At 37.2% G+C, this 24,310-nt stretch overlaps 1 pseudogene; it reads right to left on the bottom strand.

Annotated features, from left to right (window-relative positions):
- Positions 1-7,057: 7,057 nt before the first annotated feature.
- Positions 7,058-8,540, bottom strand: LOC101672546 (annotated as a pseudogene).
- Positions 8,541-24,310: the final 15,770 nt, after the last annotated feature.

Here is a 24,310-nt window from a genome sequence, read left to right on the forward strand (position 1 = left end):
TGGAAAATAAAGCCTGGGAAACAGGTTTGAATGAATTGCAAACACATCATTTTTTGCTAATTTACTAAAATAGCACATTTACAACTAAAATGAGAGAAAATGGTTAAAGGCAAAAAATGGAGATGTATTTCCATGGCCCTCTGAGCATTTCAGCCTGTGTATAATCAGCTCACATTCAAGAAGAAACAGTGTTCAGCTATTTAGTTGACTATTTCTTGAAAATCTTGGTTATTTTGTATTTTTTTTCTTAACATAGACTTCAGGCTGCCCTAATTAAATAAGAGAAGTTTTATTATCAGCAAAGATGGCATTAGACCTAAGGCAACTTCAGATGATAGAGTTGTTTTTCTTCATTTGGGAAAAGTTAGAGTAGGGCTAGAGGAAAAGAAGGAATTGACATTTTTCTTAAAGACATCAAGGAGACTTTCAAAAATACTACTCCAAGCACCAGGGCTCCTGGAGAACAAAAGCACGAGTTCAATGTTTAGGTCTCCTTCAGTCTATCACCTAATTTTTAAAGTGCCCCAAATTCACCTAACTTCAGGAAATCAACCCATCAACCACATTGAAATCAGTGGTTGTCATGGTGAGAATATTCCTGGAATTATTTCCAGGACCTTTTTAGGTCACAGCAGCAAAATTGTTCACAGACAACAACTAAATGTTTCAGCATGAACAGCCTTGAAGACTCTTTGGATCATAAAATATTAGATTTAAAGGAAATTTTAGAAATTATTTCCTCATCTCTCCTGAGAGTCATTTAAACATGGGGATATGGTGACCCAGAGTAAAAGAGAGACTTTTTCCAGGTCCCTGGAAGTTGGTGATCTGACTAGGACTACTCATGTCTTCCAACCTTCACTCCCTTTTCATGCTTTCAGACTGACTAAAAGAGGAACACAAAACAGACAAAGCAGCTTTCCAACATTGAGGCTGTCTTTCTTGGACATAGACCAGAAGAGTGTCTAAAAGATGACTTTCTTTTTATACTTCAAAAGGCCAAAGGAAATCAATTCTTCAGGTCTATATGGTGTCCCCAGTGTGTCCAAATAGGCAGTTTTCCCCCTTTCTTTGAGTTTCCTCCAACTGGTTCTGTATCATAATATTTCATATGGCTGATGCAATGAATTCTGACCTTTTGGAGGTCTGTTTTGAAAAGGAATGTGAGACAGGAAGAGGCAGCAAACAATAAATAAATAAATTTCTGAGAAGTGGTTCTCTATCTCCCCCTTTATATCTGTTAAAACTTCTTCATTTTCTCTCTTATTACAAACAGTAGCACACACTTTATCCTGTCTTTCCTCTTCAATTCTATCAAATGCCTTCTCAAAATGAGTTAGATCAGAGTGACCGAGATTTGGAATTGATTTATGAAAATCATCCTTTAGAAAATGTGCTCCAAAAATGTAACAAAGAAGAAAAGTCTGTGGTACACATCTGTCCTTGTATTCATATCAATAAACGTTCACGAGGGTACACTTTGTGCCAGGAGCTCTGCTAGAAGCTGAGAGTACAAATTGTACTTCTGCTCATTGTCAGCTATGTAAGTTCTTTGGGCTTCAATAACTGGGTCTGTAAAATAGGTTAATGATATTTCTTTCATAGAGTTATGAGGATTAAAGATGCCAATATTTTAATTTATTCCATTTCAGGGCTTTTGTTTTGTTTTTGTTGTTGTTTGTTTGTTTCTTGTTTTGTTTTTTTGTACTTTCTTGCTATCCAGCTTTGTTCCAATGGGTCATGTTGCAATGGCCATGTTCATGAGTCTTCACCTATCTGCACAAATTAGAAGATGTCTGGTTACATATATTAACACATGTTTTATTGAGGATAATGAGTATTATTTGATTCCATGGAGAGTGAGGATATGGCTGGGATTTGCAGAGTTTCTTATAGGAGGTGACAGCTAATTCAAATGAATACTGTGACATGAATGAAAGAATTAAATTCTGGTGTAATCAAGCAGGGTGGGGGGCGCATCTCAGCCTGTGCTATCATAGAAAAGATTTGAAGTATAGAAGAATCTAGAGACTAAGACCTCGTATTGCCAAGCTCCTAAAGATGATAAACTGGAGACAGCATGGAACTGGCTTTAATCAGTCAATGTATTCTGGTAAATGTTTAACAACTAGCCCTCTGGGGAAAAATAAATAAATGAATAAATGAATAAATAAATAAATAAATAAATATAAAAACACTGATTTATAACATTTTCTTTAGTATAAATCATTCCACCAAGGCCAATTTTGAACTACCTGTGTAAGGTTACTTAGTGTGGATTTGGGTATAGAGGCACCCACCCTTTCCTGTAGAACCTGTTGGGCCCTGCTCAGGCATATCACTATGGCATTGTCACACTGCCTCTCCCTCTGAATTTGGTAAATTAATGAACTCAATGCTTCTACTCCTCAGTTTCATGAACTGTGGAGACTATGAAACCTACCTGGGCTATCAACAGAAAGGCTGAATGAGTTAGTGAACAACATAGTTATTTTGCATATAATAGAAATTCAAAAACATACCTTTTTCTCCTTAATTGAAATCAATATTTCATAAATTTTCTGGGTACCCAGAGTAGGAAATGTTGGCATCAAGGCAGAATAATACCAGAAAAACGGAACAGACTTCCAAGGACTCACAATCAGTTATCTAAGTGGCCTTTTTGACTTTAATTTGTATTTGAACAGAAAGCACCCCAGCAGAGGCTCTTTAGTTTGATGTGTCTTTACATAGGATTGTTTCACCTACCAAGGCAGTAGAATATTCTCTCAGGGCAAGGACCTCATGGCTTTCTTTCTTAAAAGGCTGCAAATATTAAGTCCATAACCCATGCCTTTGAATGACTGATTAACTGGCTTGGAAAACACATCATATATACTAAGAAAAATAACTTATTTCTGGATTTGTTTATTTTTCACTTATTTTAAACTGAGACTGTTCCATGCAGACATTAGTAACAAAGAGCTGTCCATATCCTGGGCTGCTTATGCAGCTATGCTGGGATCCTTACTTTGCTTCAACTTTGCTTTTGCTCCATTTCCATTGTATTGTTTTCTCTTATACTGTATTGTTTTCTCTTACCAGAGTCTCCCGTTCTCATCCTAGATTGCCCTCGAAAATGCATATCTAAAAAAAAACCTCTCTAGGGGCGCCTGGGTGGCTCAGTGGGTTAAGCCTCTGTCTTCAGCTCAGGTCATGGTCTCAGGGTCCTGGGATAGAGCCCCGCATGGGGCTCTCTGCTCAGTAGGGAGCCTGCTTCCCTTCCTCTCTCTCTCTGTCTGCCTCTCTGCCTACTTGTGATCTCTGTCTGTCAAATAAATAAAATCTTTAAAAAAAATTTTAAAAAAACTCTCTAGATTTGATCTATGTCATTCTCTTGTGAGGAGTGGGCTTGACACAGTCTGACTTTCCATTTCTTACTGTTCTTAACCAGTTTGAGTACAATGCTTAAAATATTTCAATGAGCTGCTAGAATAATATCCAATAGGCTTTTTTTTTTTTTTAATATTATGTTAGTCACCATACAGGACATCATTAGTTTCTTATGTAGTATTCCATGATTCATTGTTTATATATAACACTAGATTTTGGATATGTGTGCCAATCATATAATTTCAATCAAAACCCTGTAAGATAGAAGTTATCAAATTTATTTTACATAATTTAGAACTAAGGTTCTGAGAGAGTAATCTCTTAAGTTTGCACAGATATGGTTAGCCAAATCTATAATATTCAGCCTCATCTTGTCTTCCTTTTCTTTCCTGCACACTGCAAACTGGCAGTATATACATACATACATAATTAATAATGGCTACTACATTGCAGTCACTAAATTAGATGATGAGTAGATAAAGTTGAAAGCAGGGCTCTTTTTTCAGTCTTTATTTCTTCTTGATCTTTAATCTTTTACACTTTTCACAATTGTGTCTTTGTCAAGACATTCAATTTCCTTGGCTTCTCTAACCTAGTTCTCTCCTTGTTTCTTTCTATGATTTTGGTTCCTCTTTGACCTTCTTCCCCTTTATAATGGGTTCCTAATGTTGCAACCTAGGTTTTCTCTTCTTATGTACTCTTCCTCTAAGCAATATCATACCACATCCATAGCTTCCATTACCACATCTACAGCTTCCATTATCATTTGTTGTGGACTGAATTGTGTCCCCCATCAAGTTAAATGTTGAAGTCCTAACCCGTTCCCCAATACCTCTGAATATGGCTATTTTTGGAGATATGAATTTTAAAGAGCTAATTAAGGTAAAATGAAGTGAGCTGGGTGGGTCCTAATCCAATAAGATTTGTGTCCATGTAAGAATATGGGTTAGGATGCAGACATGTCCAGTGGAAAAAACTACATAAAGACAGCTGAAGCTGGCAACCTGCCAACTAAGGACAGAGACATCAGAAGAAACTGATCCTGCCAGCACTTGAATCTTGGATTTCTGGACTCTAAAACTATGAAGACATGATTCTGTTGTTTAAGCCCCCCAGTCAGTGGTATGTTATGTCAGGCTTACCAGACTAATATATCCTACTTACACGTGTCTGATACCCAAAATTATGTTTCTGAACCAGCTCTCATACCTGAACATTTTTTTTATTTTTAAGATTTATTTATTTACTTATTTGATAGACAGAGATTACCAGTAGGCACAGAGAGAGAGAGAGGAGGAAGCAGACTCCCTCCTGAGCAGAGAGCCCAATGCGGGGCTCAATCCCAGGACCCCGGGATCATGACCTGAGCCAAAAGCAGAGGTTTTAACCCACTGAACCACCCACGTGCCCCTCATGCCTGAACCCTTGATCTAGTTATACTACTGTGAGATATCACTTCTTGGATATTTGAAAGGAACATCTGCAAAAAAATGGCTAATCTCTCTTACTAAAATATAGTCATATTTCCAGTATTTTATCTCAGCAACTATGTAGCCACAAACCAGTTTTATACAACCATGTCCTTTACTCTCATATATATTACATGGTCCAAAACTATTGATCTTCCTTCCTAAATACCTATTGAATCCCACATCTCTCTGGTGTATGGCCTTAGCAAGCTAACCCTGGAAAACACAAACAGGTAGATAAAACACAAGGGGGGATGAACATAGAGACAGGGGCAAGACTAAGCATTCAATATGAGTGTAGTTAGCGCATTTATTTCAAAAAGTCAATTATGGGAATTAATTCTTAGAAATTTGTCCCCTGTCCCACAAGACTCTGAAAGATTGAATCAGCATTACCACTGTTGTCAAGTTCATGTCATTCCAATGTCTCCTCCACCACTCTGTACATCACATTTAAATACAAGAATCTTTAGTAAGCCCTATATAGTGGTTCTTAATTGGAGGTGTTAGTCTGACTTTGCAGATGTTTCAAAATATGGGAAGGGGGCACATTTAGCTGGGCCTTGGATCCTGGCTTTTGGTAGATAAATGCCAAACATTTTCCAGTTCAGGCGATAACTCAACCCAATGACACCTTATTGATAGGAGAATATTAGAAGATTAGGAATATTTTAGACATATCACTTTAGGTCTTCCTTCTTGGTCCTCTTTTCTGCTCCAGTGATATTCCCTCCCTTTTCCTTTTTACCAAGGGAATTCCTATCCAACTTTCAGAAGTTGGTAAGTTTTTACTTCACAGGAAAGTCTTGACCTCTCTAAATATAGCAATTTATGTACTCATAGCACTGTGTGCTCACAGTTTTATAGCTAGATATTTATAGTTTTATAGCTAGATATTTATTCATGTGATCATTTGATATATGTCTGTTTTGTCCAAAAGTCTGTATAGCTCCAAATGGACAAGAATTGCTTTTGATTTTGGTAACAATGGTATCCCTGGCACCTGATAATACCAGGAAAATGGAGGCACTTGTTAAGTGATTATTGAATGTGCAAATGAATGGGTATATGAATGGTATAGCCCCTGATCTTGAGGGACCTGATGCACGGCTGAAAATAGGAAGCAGAGCATGTGATGAAGCACCTTAGAGAGGCTTGTGGGCAGAGGAGAGACACTTATATCAGTCTTGGCACAGTGAGTGCATTCTGCTGAGAGAAGAGCTAGATGGAAGATTTCACATAGACATGTATTTTAGTCCCTGGAATCCCCTGGAGTAAAATTTTCTTTTGGAAAGGAAACACTTGAGGTTTCAAGATAAGCCTGTTTCAACCCTATGTCTTGCAGGGCTCCCAAATGAACTCACTGGAAACAACATGTACTTATCTGTGGAAGGGCTGGAACAACCATGTGGAATTTTGCTTTTTCTTTGCTTCCACAACAAAGGTCTAGGGGTCCCTCAGAGAACAAAGGAAGAAGGTAGCCAAAGGCTGGTCAGGCTCTGGTCAGAACAGGCTTCAGAGCTGGAGAGTGAAAGTTCAGAGAAATATGGAAAAGAAAAATCAAAGCAACTGGATATGAAGAGCAGGGAATAAAAGCAGAGTCAGCTTTAAAATTATTCCCCATGGTTGAGAGAAAAAGTCTACTTCTCTCATTTGCAAAGAAACCTGGGGCAGACAGACACCTTGGGATATTCATTATTTCTTTAAATCTTTAATTGGGCACTTCAAAAGATCACAATTAAGCTTTTTTTTTTTCTTATTAAACATTTGTTTTAATGGGCCTCAAAATTCTGTGACAGATTTTTGGTCAAGTTGTTTCCATTTAAAAGTACTGATTTGGGGGCGCCTGGGTGGCTCAGTGGGTTAAACTGCTGCCTTCGGCTCAGGTCATGATCTCAGGATCCTGGGATCGAGTCCCACATCGGGCTCTCTGCTCAGCAGGGAGCCTGCTTCCTCCTCTCTCTCTCTCTCTCTCTGCCTGCCTCTCTGCCTACTTGTGATCTCTCTCTGTCAAATAAATAAATAAAATCTTAAAAAAAAAGTACTGATTTTAAAAACTAATAACTTAAAACTGCCACACACACACACAAACAAATGGTCCACAAAACATTCTCCTTTCCTTCTGAAGGTTTTACGATGCATTTGTTATCATTAACCAGTCTTTTACTATTAAACTTAAATGGCCAATTGACACAAACAGTTCTGAGACTGTTCTTCCACCACTGATTAAGACTGGGGTGGCAGGTATTGGGGATAATATTCATTTAGCCTTCTGAGCTTTCTGGGCAGACTTGGTGACCTTGCCAGCTCCAGCTGCCTTCTTGTCCACTGCTTTGATGACACCCACAGCAACCATCTGTCTCGTGTCACAAACCGTGAAACAGCCCAGAGGAAGATAGTCAGAGAAGCTCTCAACACACATGGGCTTTCCAGGAACCATATCAACAATGGCAGCATCAGCAGATTTCAAGAACTTGGGACCATCTTCCAGCTTTTTTCCAGAACGACGATCTATCTTCTCCTTCAGCTCAGCAAACTTACAAGCAATGTGAGCTGTGTGACAATCCAGCACAGGTGCATATCCAGCACTAATTTGGCCTGGATTGTTCAGGATAATCACCTGAGCTGTGAAGCCAGCTGCTTCCATTGGTGGGTCATTTTTGCTGTCACCAGCCACATTGCCACAACGAACATCTTTGACAGATACGTTCTTGACATTGAAGCTCACATTGTCCCCAGGAAGAGCCTCACTCAAAGCTTCATGGTGCATTTCAACAGACTTGACTTCAGTTGTAACATTGACTGGAGCAAAAGTGACCATCATGCCAGGCTTAAGAACACCAGTCTCCACTCGGCCCACAGGGACAGTACCAATACCACCAATTTTGTAGACGTCCTGGAGAGGCAGACACAAGGGCTTGTCAGTTGGACGAGTTGGTGGCAGAATGCAATGCAGAGCTTCAAGCAGTGTGGTTCCACTGGCATTCCCATCTTTACGGGTGACTTTCCATCCCTTGAACCAAGGCATATTAGCACTTGGCTCCAGCATGTTGTCACCATTTCAACCAGAAATTGGCACAAATGCTACTATGTCAGGGTTGTAGCCAATTTTCTTAATGTAGGTGCTGACTTCCTTAACGATTTCCTCGTATCTCTTCTGGCTGTAGGGTGGCTCAGTGGAATCCATTTTGTCAACACCAACAATTAGTTGTTTTACACCCAGTGTGTAAGCCAGAAGGGCATGCTCACGGGTCTTCCCGTTTTTGGAGATACCTGCTTCAAATTCACCAACACCAGCAGCAACAATCAGGACAGCACAGTCAGCCTGAGATGTGCCTGTAATCATGTTTTTGATAAAGTCTCTGTGTCCTGGAGCATCAATGATGGTACATAATACTTGCTGGTCTCGAATTTCCACAGGGAGATATCAATGGTGATACAATGTTCACATTCAGCTTTCAGTTTATCCAAGACCCAGGCATACTTTAAGGAGCCTTTTCCCATCTCAGCAGCCTCCTTCTCGAATTTTTCTATAGTTCTTTTGTCGATCCCACCACATTTGTAGATCAGATGACCAGTAGTGGTAGTCTTGCCCGAATCTACGTGTCCGATGACAACAATGTTGATATGAGTCTTTTCCTTCCCCATTCTGGTTTAGGATGAGCGGTGGTTTTCACGACACCTGTGTTCTGGCAGCAAACCCGTTGCGAAAAACCACAATTAAGCTTTTTAAAAATATAAAGTTTAAGTTGAAAGGAATCCATGGAGACCATGGCTACTGAATCTTCTGGGGTTATCAAGTGGCCTTATTAAAAGCAGGAGGAGGTGATGGTACAAAGACAGTTTCCTGAGTCATTGGTTAAAGGAAGCATCCCAACTTTCCTCCCTCTGCTAATGGGCCAAGAATGAAGAAGGACAAGGAGAGGCAGGAGACTCTATTCAACTCTAATTTCACTTTGGAGATGAACTCTGAAGCAACGTTATTCCAAATGCCTCTGAAAATAAAAATCAAGGAAATCATGATCCGTGCCTTGAGTTCTGCCTTTGTGCTTGCCTCTGTGCTTGCCTCTGGACTTGAGTCCTTCCTATAACGCATAAGTTTTCTGTGAATTGGCTCATCCACTCTTACTTTCAGGATCTAGACAGCTCACACGTAACACTGGCCATGACTGCCAAGGCCTTAGCTTCCCAATATCCTGATCAATGCCCTGCCCTGTGCTGGAAACTCTGTCTTGCTCCTGATCTGATACCATGCTGTCAGCCTCTGCTCTGGTGCTCCGTAGCTACTGTTTGTTTTTATAACAGCTATTTTTTCTCCCTGCCTTTGAGTCCCACTAATTCTCACAATCAGGAGCACCCATTTCCGTTCTAGTGTATAAACCTCTTCCAGCCCTGACAAGGCAAAGGCCAATGAAGGAATTTTAGTCCAGCTGATTAGAATTCCAACACTGTCTTGCTTGCTGTACACTGTGTTTGTTGTGTCTTTTAACCTCTCACATCTGTTGTACTTGTATTCTCCTCAATGTAACCAAGCCCACAATGAGTGTTCTAGGGCTCCTCTTCCCACCCAGTGGTCTAGAGCAGGTAGGGCAGAAGTTCTGTATTGTTGTTAAAATATTTTTTAGATTAAAATTCCCAATTCTGAGCTCAGCAATCATCACTTGCTCAGAATCTTCTTGAATCTTTGTTGGGACTTCCACTGTTTTCTGAGGCCCGGCATTGTGCTCTACACAGGCAGTCAGTGCAGCCTGATGTCAGAGCCCCATTACACTGAATCGCATCTTTCCTGGATATCCTCTCAAGGGACTCCAAAAGCCTCTTTGATCCCCACCTACAAGCCTAGTGTTCCCATTATGTGGTTTTCCAACATGCCTGATGTAACTTGAGTATCTTTATGATCAAAGCTCTGGCACTTACTGGGTTTCTAAGGGATATTTTTTGGCTCTATACAGGAATAGGTGAATATTTGGATAGTCTAATTCTACTCCTTGTCTCTAGCTTTTTTCTCCAGTTTTGTTTTATCTTGGTTAGCCTGTTATGTTGTCATCTATCTATATAATTCAGCACAGTTCACACTTCTAGCATGATCCTAGGGAATTACTTGAAAGTAGTAAAGGGAAGCACATTTATTGGAAATTAGTCTAAAGAGAGTCATGGCTTCTTTAGAAATATCATGTTATCATTATCAAGAACAAAACATAGTAGGTATCCAGTGAACCTTCTTCCAAACTCAATAGGGATAACACTTCCTTAGAATCATTTTCTTTAAGGTTCTTCAGATTTCTTCTGGTAAGAAATGTCACAAGAAATTAAAGTTTTATTGTTACTACACATGAACCATCAAGAATAAAGTTTAAGAAAGTCAGCTGAATATCAGAAGTTTATCCTTTACAGCATTATTGCAATAAAAACATATTAGGCACAAGAAACAAGATTGATTTCTGTCAAATGATAGAACATGATTTATTGGGTATATATTTTTTTAAGATTTACTTATTAATTTTGGAGGTGGGGGCAGGGGCAGTGGGCGAGAATCCTCAAGCAGACTCCACACTAAGGATGGAGCCTTATGCAGGGCTCGATCCCAAGACCCAGAGATCATGGACTGACCCAAAATCAAGAGTTGGCCACATACATGACTGAGTCACCCAGGTGTCCCAAATTGGATGTATTATTAAATGAAAAAAAAAAATCAAGGGGCAAAATAGTACATATAATATGCTATTTTCTGTATAAAAAGAGGAGAACTGATTAAACACACATACTGTAGATGCTTATAGTTGCAAAAAGAAATACAGAAAGGATAAGTGAGAATCTAAAGAGAAAAAAAAATACCTGTGGGTGAGAAAAAGCAGAGAGGATAAGAATAGAAGTAAGAATTTTCTGGGTATAACTGTATTTTTTTTTTAACTGGAAAAGACATTGTTTTATTTTCTTGATGCACTAGGGGAAATTTTGTTTTGTTTTGTTTGTTTGTTTGTTTTTAATTTCTTTTCAGTGTTCCAGAATTCGTTGTTTATGCACCACACCCAGTGTTCCATGCAATACATGCCCTCCATAATACCCACCACCAGGCTCACCCAACCCCCCACTCCACTCCCCTTCAAAAGCCTCAGTTTATTTCTCAGAGTTTCCAGTCTCTCATGGTTCATCTTCCCCTCCAATTTCCCTCCACTCACTTTTGACTTTAGAACTACATGTATCTTAACATACAGAAAAAATTAAAGCTAAAGATATAAAAAGGCAAACTCACAAGTAGAATTTTTTTTAAAGATATTTTTTATTTATTTGACAGAGAGAGAGAGAGAGGTCACAGGTAGGCAGAAAGGCAGGCAGAGAGAGAGGAGGAATCAGGCTCCCTGCTGAGCAGAGAGCGGGGCTCAATCCCAGGACCCTGGGATCATGACCTGAGCTGAAGGCAGAGACTTTAACCCACTGAGCCAGCCAGGTGCCTCCTCACAAGTAGAATTTTTATTAAAAAAAAAAAAAAGGAAAATAAATAAAAGAAATAAAACTCTAAGAAATAAAACTGTAATTCAAATTGTCAACATAAGCACTCAAGAAAGATCAGCGATCACTCAAGCAACTCCTTTTTTTTTTAATCACTCCAGTAACTTCTTATCAAACTTTTATAAGTAATTTTTCTTCATTCGAAAAACTTAGAAATGGAGATATCCCATTACCAATTAACTCATCTAGCCTCTAGAGCTTTTTTTTGTTTGTTTTATTTTAAATTTTTCTTATTAAAAGAACCAGGGTTTCTTAAAAAAAAAAAAATCTAGTCTTTTGGAACAAAAGAAGCACAATAGTATGATATTATTTTGTTAGAAAACAAATCAGCAAAGAATAGTATGGAATACCAATAGATCAAAAGAACTGGCTTTAAAACATCATTGGACAAAGTTTGAACAATTTGAGGAAGAAGAAGCAGAGGAGAAGAGAAGACAACAGAGAAGGAGGAGGAGGAGGAGGAGTGGAGAATGCCAGCTAAAAATTTGGAAGCAATGAAAATTTTTCTTTCTCTTTTTAGAGAAGAGGTAGGGCTAGAGGGAGAGGGAGAGAAAGAATATTAAGCAAGCTCCATACCCAGTACAGAGCCCAGTGTGGAGCTGGATCTCACAACACTGAGATCATGACCTGAGTCAAAATCAGGAGGCAAATGTTTACCTAACTGAGCCAACTTGGTGCTCCAAAAATGATAGAATTTTTAAAAATCAATATTTTGCAACCCCACTATCATAATTGACTCAGACAACCATAAGTGTTAAGCTATTGGGTGTTTCAAGGACATCATGTATCACCAGTACAGAAAGTTGATAAGAAAGTAAACATTGATGAAGACTAAAAATATCTATTACTTTATCCTATAGAAAGCATCTGTGATAACAGCAAGATCCCTATCAGCAGAGTGATGGGGAGTAAATTACTATTGACCTCCATCCATCCCTTTGCTTTATACTGCCTAGGCTGTCTTTGTGCAGGAAAAAACAAAAAACAAACAAACAAAAAAACAAACAAAGAAAACACAACCAAAAACACCTTTAATTCAAGTTTTAAATTTTTCACAGAATTATTCCTCTTTCCAAAGTTTTGCTTTGATCTAGCCTAAGGACTTGGCTTTCTTGTGACCTCACAAGCAGGAGATGTTTAATTTCCACGACCCTCAAGATGTGATATTCTCTTACAGACTTGTTCATTTTTCAGATTCCAACATGACCATGTTTCAGATCCTAACTTTTCCAATTTCTTTATTATTTTATTGTTTATTATTTTTCTCTTTACCTTCATCTGGTTATTTCAATTATTGTTGCTCATCATGAACAATGATGGGCTAAACTCTTGGTACCTCCCTTATTTATTAGTTCAGTTATTTCACAGGTAACTCTGGCTTGTGGCTCACAGTCTTTTTCTCTTAAAATTCTGCCATTCAAAAGGGTAACTCCAAAATCCATACTGGTGAGATAAACAAATGGTTAACCATAAAGATTCTTGAGCTCATCAAGCCCATAAATATTGTACATAGTCTTCTTGTATATATATATAAAATATCACTCTCAAAAGAAATAACCCTAAAATTTTACTCTAACCTTTTTCTTTTATGTTCCCTTACTTTTCAATATGTTACTACTACTGCCTATCTTTCAATTACTATCACATATTATTTCTCCTTTCTTCTCAAGTCTATTTGCCCTGTGCTACATGGCTTTACCACTTTTCTTTCTTTCTTTCTTTCTTTCTTTCTTTCTTTCTTTCTTTCTTTCTTTCTTTCTTTCTTCTTTCTTTTTTTTTCTTAAATCATGGTTCTCCATGTATCTGGTTGACTAGTGAAACTGGACTACTAATAACCTAATGGTTGCCTGTAATTCATAAAACTTTTCCAGCGTTTTACTTCTTCTTGCCTTTTTTCTTGATCTGGCAGTTTGTAGTAAACATTATAGTTCCCAGTCTCAGAAGATAAGCTTCTAATATTTCATCACTAAGTATGTTGTACACATAGGTTGGTAAACTAAAGAAGCATGGTAAAGAAGATTTCTTTTATTCCTGGGATTCTAGGAAATGCTATCACAATACGGATGGTAAATTTTGTCACAAGATTTCCTGCATGTATTGGTTCTTATCCTTTATTCTGTTAATGTAAAGAATTGCACCAATTGTCTTCAAATATTATGCTAATTTTACATTCCTAGATAAATCCAACTTGATCATGATTTATCTTTTTATAAAGTTTGCTGAGTACTTGCAAGTTTTTAAGAGGATTTTGCATCTATCTTCATGCAAGAAATTAATTTACTATTTACCTTTCTTATGATGTCCTTGACATATTTTTCTAACAAAGCTCATAAAGCATTTTGGAAATGTTCTTTTCCTATATTTCCCAATGAATTTAAGATTGGTATATTTATTCCTTAAATGTCTGTTAGAATTCACTAATGAAATCATCTGGGCATGGAGTATTCTGTGAGAAGATTAAAATATTTGAGGGCACCTGGGTGGCTCAGTGGGTTAAAGCCTCTGCCTTCAGCTCAGGTCATGATCCCAGAGTCCTTGGATCAAGCCCCACATTGGCTCTCTGCTTAGCAGGGAGTCTGCTTCTCCCCCTCCCCTCTCTCTGCCTGCCTCTCTGCCTACTTGTGGTCTGTCAAATAAATAAATAAAATCCTTAAAAAATAAAATAAAATATTTGATCCATGTCTTTAATAGATATAGCATTGTTTAGTTCTTTATTTTTCTCATGTCGGTGTTGATAAACTACACTTTCTTAGAAATTTTTCCATTTGCTCTACGTTCTCAAAATTAATAGACAAAGTTTTTAATAATATTCTCAGAATATGTTAATATCTGCAAGATCTATTATGGTTATACTTACTCATTTATTTTTTATTTAAGATTTTATTTCTTTGTCAGAGAGAGAGAGCACACAAGCAGGGGGAGCAGCAGGCAGAGGGAGAAACAGACTCTCCACTGAGCAGGGAGTGCACTATGGGACCTAATACAAGGACCCTGGTTCCATGACCTGAGCAGAAGGCAGATACTTAGCCAACTGAGCCACCTAGGTGTCCCTATACTTAATAATTTCTGATGTATTTTTCTTTAATTTTTATTTAGAGAGGATGCAAAAGAGTAATAGAGAGAGTAGGGGGAGAGGCAGAGGGAGAAGGAGAGAATCTCAGGCAGATTCCCCACTGAGCACAGAACCCAAAGTGGGGTTCGATCTCATGACCCTAAGAATATGACCTGAGTTGAAATAGAGTCTAATGCTTAACCAACTGAGCCACTCAGGTGCCCCCATCTCTGATCTTTTTCTTGAGCACTTTCAATATTTTTTATTAATTTTATTAGTTTTTTCAAAGAACTGCAAATTGGTCTTATTGATATTTATTTTTATTTAATTATTAATTTTACTCTAAATACATTATTTACTTTTTAAAATTACAAATTTATTGATGTATACTTGATACATAAAATCATAAAATATTTTAAACGTACATGTGATTTTATAGACATATATAATGAAAGAATTCCCCCAACTAGTTAATCAAAAAATCCATGATAAGCATAAAATTATTTTTTCCCATTCGTAGGTTGCTTTTTCATTTGGTTGATGGTTTCCTTTGCTGTGCAGAAGCATTTTAGTTTGATGCTGTCCCACTTGTAGATTTTTACTTTTGCTACCTTTGCTTTTAATGTCAAAGCAAAAAATCATCAAGGAGATTGATGTCAAAGAGCTTACCCCTATATTCTCTTCTAGTAATTTTATGGTTTCAGGGCCTACTTTCAAGTCTACAATTTTTTTTTAAAGATTTTATTTATTTGAGAGAGAGACAGTGAGAGAAAGAACACAAGCTGAAGGAATGGGAGAGGGAGAAGTGGGCTTCCAACCAATCAGGGACCCCAGGATCCTGACCTAGCTGAAGGCAGATGCTTAACCACTGAGCCACCCAGGCACCTAAGTCTTCAATCCATTTTGAATTGATTTTTGTGTACCGTGTAAAATAATGGTCGTTTCCTTCTTTTGTATGTGGCTATCCAGTTTTCCTAGCCCCATTTATTGAAGAGACTATCTTTTCCCAATTGTATATTCTTGACAATATATATGTGGATTAATTTTTGGATTCTCTTCTTTTCCATTGATTTATTTTTTTTTAAGTCAATACTACACTGTTTTGATTACTAGAGCTTTGTTATATTGTTTGAAATCAGGAAGTAAGACAGTCCCAGTTTTGTTTTCCTTTCTCAGGTTTGGTTATTCAGGGTCTTCTATGGTTCCATACAAATTTTAGATTTGTTCGTTCTATTTCAGTGAAAAATGCCATTGGGATCGAAATTGCATTGAGCTTGTAGATTGATTTGGGTAGTATGAACAATTTAACAATATTAATTCTTCCAATGCATGAACACTGAATAGCTCTTTATTTAATTGTGTCTTCTGAGATACAGTATTTTTATTTCATTTTTAATTTGATGTTCAGTTTCTAACTTTTTAAGATTACACATAGTTTATCAATTTTCAATTCTTGTTTTAACTATATGCTTTTGGAAGTTAAAGTTATCCTTCAAAGTTGTATCCTACAATTTGTGATATGCATTGTTTCTAATATCATCTTGTTCCAAAGGTTTTCTAATCTTCATTTAAATTTCTTCCTTGACATGTGTTACTTAGAAGTATATATCTTAGTCAAAGTTATGAAGATTATTTTTATTTAGTCTTTTTTTTCTTTTAGTGACATTTTGTTCAAAGAGCAAACTGTGTGTGACTGAAATCCTTTGAAATTGTTGAGATGTGCTTAGTCAGGCATTTTATGGTTATTTTTTGTAATTGTTTTATGTCACCTTGAAAATTCTATGTACTGACATTTAGGAGTTCAATGTTCTATATATGTCAGAGAAAATTTCTTAATCATATCTTTCAAATTTTTCTTTTTCTTTTTTTCTGCTTGGTCTATAAGTTATAAAGAAAGATTTATTCAAATTTTCCATTGTGATTGTTGGATTCATCTGCTGTAAATTGAAGTTTTATCATTTTTTACTTTATGTATTTTGAGGTTATACTTTTGTTGCCTGTATGTATAAAACCATTTCACTTGCCTGGTAACTTTAACTTTCTTCATCAGGAAGTGTATTTTTTTTTTTTTAATTTCCAGTTTTGTTTTTGTCTTTGTGGGTTTTCTTTCTTTTTTTTTTCTTTTTTGATGTTGTGTTGTTGAATATTTTCTAGTGGTCTTCCTAAATTCACTTTCCTTCCCTGCAGTTTAAAATGTTGATGCTATGGTCTACCAACCAGGCTCTCAGTTGGATATGGCCAAAAGGATGCACTGAAAAGATACAGAAGTTTGGCAAGAGAGAGAAATTCAGTAAGTCACTTCTCTGTTCCTTTATGGCTAGACATTGGGTGGTCTCACCTGGCATCCTCTATCTAAAGTCATAAATTATATTAAGCATATTTTTTGTATAGCTATTTTCAAAGTTTTCTTCAAGTTCTAATAACCATGCTCTTCTCTTGATCCATCTTTGTTTTTAATTTAATCCAGTTAAGTTTATTTTCAGCTGAGGGGTCTATCTGAATTAGTATACTGATTTCTTTATTTTTATTTTTTATTAACATATAATGTATTATTTGTTTCATGGGTATAGGTCTGTGAATCATCAGTCTTATACAATTTACAGCACTCACCATAGCACATACCCTCCCCAATGTCCCATTACCCAGACACCCCAACCTTCCGATCTCCCTCCCTTCCAGCAACCCTCAGTTTGTTTCCTGAGATTAAGAGTTTCTTATGATTTTTTTAAAATAATTTTTTATTTTTTATAAACATATATTTTTATCCCCAGGGGTACACGTCTGTGAATCACCAGGTTTACACACTTCACAGCACTCACCAAAGCACATACCCTCCCCAATGTCCATAATCCCACCCCCTTCTCCCAAACCCCCTCCCCCCAGCAACCCTCAGTTTGTTTTGTGAGATTAAGAGTCACTTATGGTTTGTCTCCCTCCCAATCCCATCTTCTTTCATTTATTCTTCTCGTACCCACTTAAGCCCCCATGTTGCATCACCACTTCCTCATATCAGGGAGATCATATGATAGTTGTCTTTCTCCGCTTGACTTATTTCGCTAAGCATGATACACTCTAGTTCCATCCATGTTGTCCCAAATGGCAAGATTTCATTTCTTTTGATGGCTGCATAGTATTCCATTGTGTATATATACCACATCTTCTTGATCCATTCATCTGTTGATGGACATCTAGGTTCTTTCCATAGTTTGGCTATTGTGGACATTGCTGCTATAAACATTCGAGTACACGTGCCCCTTTGGATCACTACGTTTGTATCTTTAGGGTAAATACCCAATAGTGCAATTGCTGGGTCATAGGGCAGTTCTCTTTTCAACATTTTGAGGGACCTCCATGCTGTTTTCCAGAGAGGTTGCACCAGCTTGCATTCCCACTAACAGTGTAGGAGGGTTCCCCTTTCTCCGCATCCTCGCCAGCATCTGTCATTTCCTGACTTGTTGATTTTAGCCACTCTGACTGGTGTGAGGTGATATCGCATTGTGGTTTTGATTTGTATTTCCCTGATGCCGAGTGATATGGAGCACTTTTTCATGTGTCTGTTGGCCATCTGAATGTCTTCTTTGCAGAAATGTCTGTTCATGTCCTCTGCCCATTTCTTGATTGGATTATTTGTTCTTTGGGTGTTGAGTTTGCTAAGTTCTTTATAGATTCTGGAAACTAGACCTTTATCTGATATGTCATTTGCAAATATCTTCTCCCATTCTGTCACTTGTCTTTTGATTTTGTTAACTGTTTCCTTTGCTGTGCAAAAGCTTTTGATCTTGATGAAATCCCAATAGTTCATTTTTGCCCTTGCTTCCCTTGCCTTTGGCATTGTTCCTAGGAAGATGTTGCTGCGGCTAAGGTCGAAGAGGTTGCTGCCTGTGTTCTCCTCAAGGATTTTGATGGATTCCATTCGCACATTGAGGTCCTTCATTCATTTTGAGTCTATTTTCATGTGTGGTGTAAGGAAATGGTCCAATTTCATTTTTCTGCATGTGGCTGTCCAATTTTCCCAGCACCACTTATTGAAGAGGCTGTCTTTTTTCCATTGGACATTCTTTCCTGCTTTGTTGAAGATTAGTTGACCATAGAGTTGAGGGTCTATTTCTGGGCTCTCTATTCTGTTCCATTGATCTATGGGTCTGTTTTTGTGCCAGTACCATGCCACCCTGAACGTGCCCGATCTCGTCTGAGTTTCTTATGATTTGTCTCCCTCCCAGTATACCAATATCTGAACATATGACACTTTTTCCCCTTTGTGTGATTTCAAATGAACTAGATGTAATGCCCACTAATACATAGCTAGAATTCAACCTGCTTCTTAAGTCATAGACCCAAATACCTAGCTGACTACTGGAAATGTCCACCCCAATATGCTATGATATAGGAACATATCTCCTATATGTTCCAGACTGAATATATGTTCTAAACTAAATGTTCTATGTGTAGTTCAAATATGTTCTTTATCTTCAATTTCATACCAAGTAAAATGATATTTGCCAATAGAAACATTTATATTTATGTGCCATGAATTCAGGACAGAAAAGGCTTAGGGTCAATGAAGGCTTAATTGTGGTTCTGAGGGCATTTTTCCCTTTCTACCCAAAGAAAATGTCATTTGATCCAAGTGGAGCAGTGGAGATCATTCATTCTTCTCGATTTATTGCATGAAGTAGTCACTGAGGGGTAGCCAACCTTCCCTGGACTGACTACACATTCCAGGCTTCCTTATCATTAAGTATTGTCCTGTCATTTTTTATCGTGGATTTGTAAGAAGCATGTGTGCTTTCTGTAGTATTATTTTCTCTTTCCACCAGATGCATATAAATGACTCTGGAAATAAAGATAACTCTTAATATCAACATTGTGTTCTTCATTATTAACAATACTATGTTTCTCTACTAGTGTTTTCAATTGTTAGCATATTAAAAAAATAACTGTGTGATTCCCATAGAAATTTGATAGCTAAGGTCATCTTCCTACTCTTGATTTTATTCTATTATAAATCAGATGCACATCCAGGCTTAGGTTCTCTCTATTGCCTCAGAGAATCTCTGCCAGCATCCTGAGTATCTCTCTTCATTTTATGTAACCTCTAAAGCAGTCTCTTAATTTTTATGACAGTTTTTGTCCATGAGGTTTGGCTTGGTATTTCAGTTGGTTCTTACTTCCCAGTAAATCAGGAATTCAATTCAACTTTGTACATTCTCTACAGATGCCTCACTCAGCCCTATTCCAGTTTTTAAATCCTGATATTCAAGGGCCCTTCAAAGCCCCAGAAACTTTTTATCAAGTGTTTCAAGCCATATCATTATTATGTTATATTTAATTAACCAGTTTTTATATCCCTAAGTGCCTTACTATATGAATATCTACCATTTATTAAGCAATAGCTATGACCCACACATCACTATGATTTACAAACATTGACTTATTGTATCCTCACACAATCTCTGTAAGAAAGATATCATCATTATTCTCACTTTTAAAAGGTGAAGGGCATAAGGTACAGCATGGGCAATCTACCTGCCCGAAGCCATACAGCCAGGAAGTGACAGTGCTGTTATTTGGACCTTGGTACTATTCCTTGAGGCCCTTATATTATTCATCATGGGGCTATGTTAGCCTTATATATATTACTACTTTTTATCATGATTAAAAAAATATGTATATATGTTTCTTAGTTTTAAAGCTGAAGACATGAAAACACAGAGGGATTGAGCAAACTTCTTAGTCACATATCCAGTAAGTGCTAGAATTAAGGTTTGAAATTCAAGAACAAGCACTTTTCACAGAAACCTAGAAATATGTCTCATAGTCCCATAACTTTGGAATTTGTGGTTGGTATTGACTGTATCCCGTCTCTAATGACATTTATCTCTCAAGTAACTGTTATGAAGCACTTAGCTCTCACCATAAGCCAGGAACTAGATAAATGGAGAGTTGGACAATATCAGTCTGTGGCCTCAGAATATAGGAGATGGCATTTCCACAGTTTCAAGAGAATCAGGACTGGTGATGCACAGTGAATATAGAAACTATATTTCCTAGCCACATTTGTGTGGGATTTTGTAGCTAAGAGTTACCAGAGGGCAAAGAGATGGAAAAGAGAGCACAGCTCCTTCTACCAGCCCTACCCACCTTATAAAATGGGGTTACAGAGTTTTCTGTTCATTTATTGGATGTCTCAGCTTTTTCAAAATTTTTTTTAAAAACTGTAATTTATGAATATTTTCCTCTTAGTTGTTTTAGGATTTTATATCCAATTTTTGATGTTGGAAGGCTTTTATAATTCCTGACCCAAGAGGCTTTCAAGGATGACAGTCTGTGTTTTTAGTCTCCCTGCTTGCTGTTAGTCTAGCAATGCCAAATGCTTTATAATTGCCTAAGAGGCCACACTGTTTCACTGTTTCTTGGTCTGTGACTCTATCATTCCTTCAAATGAGGTAGCCTTCTCTTTGGGTAGGAACATCATAGTCATTGCTTAAAGACCACATCAATTTTTATTTCTTCAACAATACTTTCCTGCTCCTTCACTGTGGTCAGCCACTTTTTTCACATATTTTATCTGTCTATGAATTCTGTGCCTTCGGTTTCATTATTATATTTGCAAATGGTAATGAATTAATGTATTTACATATCTGTCTCACATTCTAGACTGTGAATATACTAGAATCTAAACTGTTATTATTTAGTGTATAAATTGGAATAGATAAGTTAGATTGAATATAAAGAATCTTTGCACTTGGAAACCTTCTTAAGACTGAGTCTGCCCAGGACTACAAATATCTGTGCACAAACAGGTTAGGTAGCCAAAACAAAGCACCCACCAGTGTTCTGGAGTGAGTGATCAAGTTCTCTGACACAACAAGCCAGTCTGAAGCAGGATGGACTGATGAGTTGATTCTGAGCCAAGGTCTTCAGAAAGAAGAAGTAAGAGACCAAGGAGCCAGAAACTGAACACATGTAGCAACTATAAAGACACATGAGGGCCTTATAACTAGGTGATAAAACCAATAGACTGGATGACAGGAGCAAGCACAGGGAGGGAGTAACTCAAGCAGAAGGAACTTAGGACAGGAATGACCAGAACACATAACCATTGTATGTTGGTGCACATCCCTATTGCTTGGGAAAAGTGTGAGATAAGTTGGATTAATTTAAAGATGGGATTAAGTACTAAAATCCTGTTATTAAGGGAACAAGGCCTATTTTTTTTTTAATCTATTCAATGGTCTTCACAAAATCTGCAATTGCCATTGTGTGTGTGGATTTTGGATATGTTATACTAATACTACCTTCATTTCTCTCTGGAAAATGCAGCATAACATGTCTTAAGTGAAAATGGAGGAATGGATTATCTTTTCTGAAAACTGTAGCTGATGTCACAAGTTAATGATAGGAGAAAGCTTATTTGGGTATTTGAAAGTATATGTTTTCTATGAACTACCTAATGAGATCACATAAATCAGTCCTAGGGAAAAATGTCAAATGGTACATGAAATCTTTAGGATTTGGAGACAGATTCATGGCTTCTGATAATATTAAAGGCCATTTTTGGTTTCACATATTACAGTTCAAGCCTGAAAGATTCTTGTTTATATTTTTTAAGATATGGTGCTAATTTTTCCTGAATGGAGTAGATTGCAGTGGTATATGTTTGATTCATGTCAGAGTAGGGAAATATATGAGTTAATGCCAATCACATTGACTTTCTGTACATACAAAGCAACTCTGCCATTATGGAAGCATATTTTCCCATCTCCATTTGCTATGAATTTATATGTTTATTTATAGAATGGGTCTGCAATAGGTCTACAAAGACATGGAATTTGAGGAGATCAAGGACCATCGATTTTATGTCATCTAAACATTGGACCTGGAATCAGAAGACCGAAGACATAACTCCAACACAATTCACGAACAGTTTGATCAGAGACACATTATTTGGTAACTTCAAGCCTCAACTTCCTTCTCATAAGAAGGAGAAAGTATATCAAACCAGAGACACCTTTTGTGAGAAAGAAATAAAATGACAAGAACATGAAGATCTTCTATATAATCCTCAACATATATAAGGTGTTTTTGTGTCTACCTCATCCCTAGGATGTAGAAATTTGTTTCTTGGTCCTCTTAGGAACCAGCCCCATCTTGCCAAACCCTTCATAAAGTTTTGTCTTAAAGTCATTAAATTAGATATATCACTTTCCATAGTTACCCATTCTGGTTTCTAAACCACTGGACTCTCTTTTTTTTAGATTTGATACCAGTATTAGGCTTCCATGGCTGCTATAACAAATTGCATTAACTTTAGTGGCTTAACACAACACATATTTATTATCTTAGTTCTGGAGGCCAGAAGTCTGAAATCAACATGTTGGCAAGGCTGCTGTCTCTCCAGAGGCTCTGGAATCCATTCCTTGCTTCCTGACACCATTCCTTGGCTTATGGGCACATCTCTCCAGTCTCTGCCCCATGAGGTCACATGGCCTCTGCTGTGTATGTTCTTGATCTCTCTCTGCTTCTCTCTTGGATGAACATAAGTGATGGTGTTTAGTACTCACATAAATAATCCAAGATAGTCTACTTATCTCAAGAACATTAACTTAATTTTATTTGCAAAGACACTTTTCCAAATAAGATGACATTGACAAATTTCTGAGGTTAAGATACTAACATATCTTTGGGAGCCATTAGCAGCCTACCATTGTGTCCCAGGGAGAATTTAAGATTATTTATTTAGGTACTAAAGAAAAATGCTACTACATTACTTCATGTTTATATTTTAAGTCAAATTATAGAATAGAAAACAATGTCAACCAACAGTTAACATGTGTCGACAATGGCACTCTTGTATTTTCTTCTGCCTTTCAGTTCCAGGTCACATAGGGTAAGTGAAGCATTCCAAGAGTGAGGGCAGACCACAGTGCAGAGGGATAAGTCATTGTTCCCTCTATTTCCCCAATCATAGCCCTGTGCCCTAAGTGGATTTACAGAATATATTGAGTCTGGGCATATACATATCCTTACAAAACAGATTTCTGCTATGACACTGGATTAGGCAAGACTAAAATGTAAGCACAAGAAAATGACAAGAAAATGGCAGAGGTGATGACCCTCTAGTTCCTGATGCAATCTCATCCATGACTGCTTGATTACCAATTGTCAAAATTATCTAGAAGACTGAAATATAAATTTATATTCATTATTTTGAAGAATAATTTTTTAATATATTCTGGATAATTTTTAAAAATTTTTTCTCCCTTTGTAAAACACATTTTGATTTTTTAAAATATGTTATTTATTTATTTTTGAGAGAGAGAGAGAAAGAGAGAGAGCACATGAGCAGGAGGCAGAGGGAGAAGTAGACTCCCCATGGAGCAGGGAGCATGATATGGGAATTGAGCCCAGGACACTGGGATTATGATCTGAGCTGAAAGTGGATGCTTAACCTAATGAGCCACCCAGGTACCCTGAGTATATTCTGTGTCTTAAGAAACTAGCTAATGAAAATAGAAAAATCAGTGGCAAAATACTAAAATATATATTGATTATTTCATTTTAGCTCAAATCTAAACCTTGTTGATTTTACTTGTTTTATAATTCACATAATGTAACTTGACAGTAGCATATATTTTTGGAGATGCTTGCATTTGTTTTTGTGATAGGATGTACAATCAAAAAGATTCAGCGATCATTTGTCAACTGACAATAGATGTATTGTCTAGCTCTGCTTATTCAACCTCTATGTTCTCAACTCCACCGTGGGCCCAATCCCTCTTCAGTTTCCAATTTTGATCACTTCAGCTATTTTGGCTACATTTATGTTTTTCCCCTTTGACTTGAAATAGTTTGAAGTGACCCAATTCCAAACCATTATTAGGATACACTCACAGAAAGCATCTAA

The sequence above is a fragment of the Mustela putorius genome, unplaced genomic scaffold (genome assembly GCF_011764305.1).
Source record: "Mustela putorius furo isolate JIRA1106 unplaced genomic scaffold, ASM1176430v1.1 tig00003867_pilon_pilon_pilon, whole genome shotgun sequence".
NCBI classification, from domain to species: Eukaryota; Metazoa; Chordata; class Mammalia; order Carnivora; family Mustelidae; genus Mustela; species Mustela putorius.